This window comes from Corvus brachyrhynchos, unplaced genomic scaffold (genome assembly GCF_000691975.1).
Source record: "Corvus brachyrhynchos isolate BGI_N302 unplaced genomic scaffold, ASM69197v1 scaffold363, whole genome shotgun sequence".
NCBI lineage: Eukaryota > Metazoa > Chordata > Aves > Passeriformes > Corvidae > Corvus > Corvus brachyrhynchos.
In genome coordinates this window covers 484,137-491,086 of record NW_008237404.1, presented here as the reverse complement: position 1 = coordinate 491,086, position 6,950 = coordinate 484,137, and the positions used below count along the sequence as shown (strand labels likewise).

The following is a 6,950-nucleotide window of genomic DNA, read 5'->3' as shown; positions in this document are numbered from 1 at the left end:
GAACAGCATTGTTCTTAAAGCATTTTTGAAATTAAAGGGGTTATTTTAGTTCCATACAGCCCACCTGTAAATTTTCTTTCAGTATAAGCATTCCCAGTTTTACCATGAAAGCTACAAATGGAGTCTTATAAAAAACTTTCTGGTGATAGAGAGTTGTATGTCAGAAGAGTGCAAATTAATGTTAAAGGAGAAGTAAGCAGCCTGGATAATTTTCTTTTCTTTATAATAGATGGAAGTGGAAATTAGAGAAAGGCAGAAAATTATGGTTTGTTCACATTTTTTTTCCAGCTGTGTCTACCTGAAACTCAGATTCATTACCTGCACCATACTCCTTTGTGCCTGCAACACCTCCTCTCCATCTCAGTTCCCAGAACATCCCCCAAAGGCCTGCCTGGACAGGTGACCCAAAACAATATTTAAACTCTGTCCAGCTAGCAACAAAATTACAGAACCCTTTGTAAGGTTCTCGAGTCTTTCTGGAAATGTTCTTTGCCATCTCCGGGAAGCAGAGCGCTCCTTGCCGGCCCGGTGCTGCCCACAGTGCGCTGTCCCACCAGCAGAAGGCTCCCTATCCCACCGAGTGCCGCGGGAGCATCGTCCCCGGGCGGCGGGAGCGGGAGCAGCGGGGCTGCGCAAGGCAAGGAGCGGGGCACAAGCGCCGAGGGGGAGGCGGCTGCAGCCACACGCGGGGAGCAGAACGAGGGACCTCTAGCAGACACTTACCGCTCCCGCGCTCCACTATCCAGCACCCATCACCCGCTGATTGCTTGCTTTTGTTTAGCGCTTAAGGCAACTGTGTCTAGCACATTGCCTCTTTTTACTTTTGCCTTTTAAATGAATTCTCGGTTACTCGATGTGCAAATATTTGCATGAGTCTACCAGCTGACAGGCTCGTATCACTTTCATCTGCACACGTGGTATGCCCGAAATATGGGGTATACGTGGATGGGAACTTCACTGACATCTTCAATATGGCTGATTATCCTAAAAGCCATCCTGCTTGATGTCTGTATGTTTTACTAATAGCTGAAGCATAGAGGGCTGATTAATCTCTGTGCCAAAAGCTAAGTTAGCCTCAGATCACAGAATATGAAATTCAGTAGTACATTTCTTCTGCCTTTCCTCTGCACTGCAAGACAGAAAGTCATAGCAGCTTTGAGGATTCCCCTACTTGCCAGGGCTACACAGGACCCTCCAGCAAACCTCGGGACTACGAACTGCAGCAGCACAGAGAATGTCTGTCCATATACTTTCATGCCCCCAAAAGCCTCCCTCTGAGGAAGCCAATGGTGACCACTTCAAATCTACTCTAGTTAAAAAATGGTCTTACACCAAAAAACACTTCTGTGAGTTACTTATGGCAGCTTTATAGCTCATTTACGTAAAGGAATCATGAGCCACAGATGAATCAGGCTCAAATAGAATGATTTGCAAAAGGCCACACATTAAGCAGCAGGGAGGATGTGAGCCAGGGACTTAGAGCATGCTCTATTGTGCTTGGTTTTGCCAGTGCAAAAAACCAATGCCAGCGTGCAAAATACACCATTTTCTCTGCTCCAAATCTCGACAAAGGGACAAACAAAAGTAATTTTCTCTCATGTCTTACAGCTGCCTGGAAAACCGACCTTCACGTTCGACTTTCAGAACTTTATGGAAAATTTTAACTCCCTTTTGCAGACAAGATTATAAAGCATCTTTTAAAGAATACTTTATAGCTACACTATTCTCCCTTCTCGGGAGGAAACTTAAACTTAGTGAAGACTTTGAAGTGAGCCTCGGGTTTGTTACAATGGGCTAACCTGATTAGAAATCATGCAAACTCTTGCTGCTCTTTAGCTGCATTCCCCCACAGGCTGTATTACAGCTCTCTAACCAGTCCCACAGCATTGAATGATGTCATGGGATCTGCAGCTCAGCGAGATGAAAGGGATAAAGCGGAACCCGCTGGCACTGGGGAAAGCTTCCAACACACAATCCACAACACAGCTTGGGAACTCAAAAGCTACAGATCCAGCCACTCAACCCCAAGCATTTCAGAATCGTGTGCATTCTCCCAGCACAAGCAAGGAATGGGGGAAAAGGGCTAGTGCAGAATTCTGAAAGGCAGAATTTAAGAGTGCAGCTACCTGCTGGAAAAGGAGCTCTTTTTCCTCGCCAAAGCACTGCCTTTGATGTACGGCAACTGATCACTGATCAGATTACAGGCATTTGGTCTCAGTGCTCGTCTGCCTTTGATCTGCATGGTTAATTTTATTTTCCCGGATTTGGAGTTTCGTCTGGGCTTGTGCTGACATACTTTTTTTTTCTTCTTCTTCTTCTTTTTTTTTCTTTTTTTTTTTTTTTTTAGAGGAGGTGAAAGCATTTAATACAGAAGCTCTGGCGGTGTGAAATTAAGCTGCAGAAAGTCTGGCACTGGAAAACTTCATCAGATAACAGGTACTGAATTTTGTATTTTTTTTCAGTTTCGTGTTGCAAGATTTTAAGAAATTATAAAGTTCACATAACCAATAATACTACACATCACTGTGTGTACAAAGTTCAAAAGATTGTTTGTAATTTATGCAGCATTTTATGTGCAGCTCTTGGGGCAGAATTACATTGAGAACAGACTATCTAGAACAATATATAGAAAACTTAAGCAAACCCCAGTATTGTTCAATGTTTTGGGGATACATACAATTTTGGGTTACACTGCTCATTCTTACTGTCTAATTTTGTAAATTTGTATTTGAATACATGTATTACATGACTCAGGGAAGTATTTATTTTCTAAGGAAAGGCCAACCATGTTTCCTACACACTGTAATACTTTCTTTGCTCTCAGTGCATTTATTAAATTGTGTCTTCTTCAAACAACACTTTTAAGCCTAATAGTTCCATACTTGAAATGAAAAAAAGGCTCCACTTCCACAAGTTATTAGAACTAAATTTATAAACAGGACATCCTTATACACAAAAGAAAATGGTTTTATTTTAAGATTGAAGAGATGCTAGTTCAGCTGTACTACATGAAATCTTGAAAATAAAAGCCATATTTTTACCTGATGGTAGAAGGTTCCTCTAAGGAATGTTAATAAAGATATTAAAGAAATCTTAGGTTTATCTAGAGCCAACAGCTGGTTTTGCTGAATTTCATTGAAGTTTTGCTGCATTTTAGTGATGCAGCTTCCATTCACAGTTTTGTATTCTGTTTCTGAAATTCATATTTATGAATAATATTGTGCTGAAGAAGTTTTAAGACATCTACTCCAGAAATTCATTATAAGGTAACAATCTTTTGAAGATTTAGGATTATTCACACATTTGCAATTTTAAAGGGCCAGATCTTCATGTGAGTTTGGGCCAAATCCATGAGTGTTCTGTGCCTGCAGCTGGAGTCAGACTGTTAAAATAAGACTCAAACTCCTTCTGTAGTATTTAAATATAATTTAGATTTTCAGAAGAACTTAGAACCCATAATTGGGACCAGACTTGCAAACATTCCAGACACTGAGGTCTTTGAAGATCTAGTCTTAATGGTGGCTAGTAAGATCTTCTGAAATACTGACTTATATATTCTTAAGTCTAAATTTAAGTGTATACAAATCTTAACTATGTCTATTAACAAATTGCAACTAAAAGTCAGCATAAATGATAGCTGTTAAGCACTGCTTGAGAACTATTCTTTGAGAGGTCTACCAGTCCACAGGACCCTCAAGATGTTCATATTTCAGTATGCACCATAGTGCAACATGCAAACCCAAATTTTAACAGTCTGCTTGCATCTGAGTAAGATCAAGTTATCAACACTTCCAGATAAATGTAGTTAGTTTTCATTAGTCAGTCTGCAAAATTTGTTTCTTCTAATTAAAACTGTATTTGTATATATAAAATTTCAATTTACTGAATATCAAGAGATAATATGCCAGACATAGATTAACTTGGCCTGACTTTGTATCATTTAGTTTTCTATGCCACCAATTAATTCATATTCTTACTTAACAAGTCAATTATATTATAAGGAAAGTAATTAGCACTGTATGAATAATACGTGTATAGCTGTCAAGGAAGAATATCATTTAAGGCACAGCCAAAGCAAAATTTAGTATTTCTCCCTAAGTAACAGTGATGTACTAAAACATGTTCCTGTAACCCTGAAAAGATGGCTTTATTTACTAATTCTATGCTTCACTGATGAGCTTCTCTGCCTTTCCAGTCCCCTCTTGCTTGTTGCTTGTTTTCCAATATGTACATTTATTTTCTGAGGAAAATTGTTTTTAAACCTTACCTCTGCTTGGTGTAAAGTAGAAAGAGAAGGAAATTTTAAAAAATAATGCAAGGGTACTTTTTCCTCAGAAGTTAAAATAGTTATGCGAGCCTAATACAATTAAACTCACTACAAGGATCTGACCCATCACACAAATGGGTGAAGTTGCACACAGAAGTAACACTGGTTAAGCAGATAGATTACACTGTAGAGTAGGATTTGCATATATCATTATTTGCAACATTTGGGCCCTGAAAATGCATTTAAGAAACAAAGTTTTTTTCATTTTGTAAAGAGTCTCTAGGATTTTAGGTCATCTCCCCAGATACTTAAACAAAGATGGGCGTCAACCCAATTAAACTGAAAAATATCTTTGCTTGTCTGTATGCAAGTGAGGCTGAAATGAAAGCACACTTGAACATATTCAAGCATGGTGGGAAGAGGATTTTCAGCATTTTTGTTGTTTTAAATAACAATTCTCTGACAGTTTAGCCTGTCATTGATCTGACTTTCAAAGATTAAATAGTAATAATTCTTGGCACTAGTAACTTTGCTTTTACTAAGAGCTGTATAAACATTAATTAATCCTCAGGCTTAAGCCTTCAGAAACAAAAAGTTCACAATGCTTTTTCAAGCAAATCTGACTAGGAAAATCACAAGTACATAATTTATTTATTAAAATTGCTTGAGCAATTTCTGATCATAAATAGACCCATTTCCAAACAGGGTGTCTTAGATAACATCATAAACATATTTTAAGGTTTGTAATAGTTAAGATTATCAAAAGACATTGCACAGTTATACTGACATCAGTTTCCAACAGCTGTCATAACAAGAGTAGATCTATCTCACAGTTGACTGGGGGAACTGTGTTAGCATTTGAGATATGGAGATAACAACTTCCTATTGCTGTACAATTTCTGCTTCCACATCAGATATGTCACGCAACTCAGTCTTATCAAAGGGGTCAGCTGAAACTGCTTTCCAAATATTTCTTTTTTGTTTTCTCTGTTGTAGTGAGAATCTCTGTACTAGTTCCTCTAACAATTCACTTCTTCAATTTCCTGAGAAACATCATGACTTAAAACAAAATAAACACTGCAATTTTCAACATCTTTCAATGATGAATGGAACTAACTCATCCATTTTACATTCAGAGGAAAGATTTTACATGCTACAACAAGGACTTGAACTCTTGAGTTTCAGTTACAGACAACACGTTGCTCTTAGTTCATTAGCATAGTAACCCACTGTCTGATGAAAGTCTTAATGTTTCTTTATATGGTAACGCTCAGTGTTTAGTCAACACTTCAAGAACTCTGGGATATTTTAATACCTTTGTCTAACTATACTGCTTTAAAACAAGTATCTGAAACATACACGATGATTCTACTAAGAAAAACTCATGCAATATTTTCGCTGGTGGCTCCAGAAAACAGATAACATACAAAAGGTTGTCTGTAAACAGTGAGACTGTGTACAATGCTCAATGCTGTGCAGCAGCTGCTATTCACAACAGATGCGCTGCTGCTGCTCCGCAGTATGCCATTCCTCACTGAAATTCCAGCCTCTTGCAGAGCTCCTCCTGGCAAGGGTCCTGAAGCAAAATTCCTCTTTGAAGGCCCTTTAGAAGATAATTACATGAAAACCCCTGCACACTCTGAGTTGTTTGGGTTTCATAATTGAAAACAACTAGTTTTGCAGCAATCATTTCTCTCTTTGCATATATCTTGCTGGATTTCAATAAGCGCTCCTTATTTTTAGAGAAGCCCATGTGGCCGGTGATCTTCAAAATTTTATCTGTGAGGAGCTCCAAAAAATTCTGTTTATTTGAAAATGCTTTACCACCAAGTATAAGCATTTGTTCACTTTTTCAGAGCCTAACTCCATCCCCTGTGTGTCTACACAATTGTCTAGACTGTAAGTGGATCATTAACCTTTTCATTAGAAGTAGAACTAATGACCCAAAATCCCTACAGCAGTAGTTCTTTTACCAAGGCCTCCAAGACTGGTTTCACTGATGTTGGAGCATTACCACCTTCAGGAAAGCTCCTAATTTGTGTCGAAGTAAGTAGCAGTAACATGCAATCTAGCGACTGTGAACAACTTAGTATCCGTGAAGGTCTGGATTTCTCCATTTCTCCATTGATACTGGCATTTGGTATCGACACTGTGCTTACAGCTGGGCAACTTGTTACCTGCAGAATGGATAAAATATTTCAGGCTCTGAGCTAGCAGGAATAAAAACCTACCCAAGTACCTCAGAAAGGAGGGTTTGCAGAAAGAAGAGTCTACAGAAAGAAGAATTCACAGTGTGTTGTCAGAAAGCCTCCATCATGCTTTTTGGGCGGGAGAGGTGGAAAGGGCTTTGCTGACTTACGACGACTCATTCTAAACTAACCTGAACAGTGGCCAAGGGCCAGTCCCCTTAAAACAGCCCAGCAGCCATAAGCTGAACTCCCTCTGAGGGCGATCTGTAATGCTAAGGCTGCAGACCCCAAAGCCTGGGCAGCCTCTGGAGACAGGGATGGGCACAAGGGTGTTCTGCTATCCTGTCCTCCTGGTGCGATAACAAAGACACCAGCGCCTCACTTGTGATTCACCCTGGCTTCACACCACTACTATGGGGCACTCACCCCCTGCCAGTGCGGACACCCAGTGCGTGCCTGCCATCCATCCATCTATCCATCCATCCATCCATCCA

At 39.6% G+C, this 6,950-nt stretch overlaps 1 protein-coding gene across 1 annotated transcript in view; it reads left to right on the top strand.

Annotated features, from left to right (window-relative positions):
• Positions 1-1,944: 1,944 nt before the first annotated feature.
• The window catches only part of TNFRSF19 (TNF receptor superfamily member 19), a 59,950-nt gene continuing 54,944 nt past the window's right edge, over positions 1,945-6,950 (top strand). The window contains exons 1-2 of the mRNA XM_008630978.2: positions 1,945-2,173; positions 2,348-2,436. The gene's annotated coding sequence lies outside the window, so the exon portion shown is untranslated. The remainder of the gene's footprint in view (positions 2,174-2,347; positions 2,437-6,950) is intronic.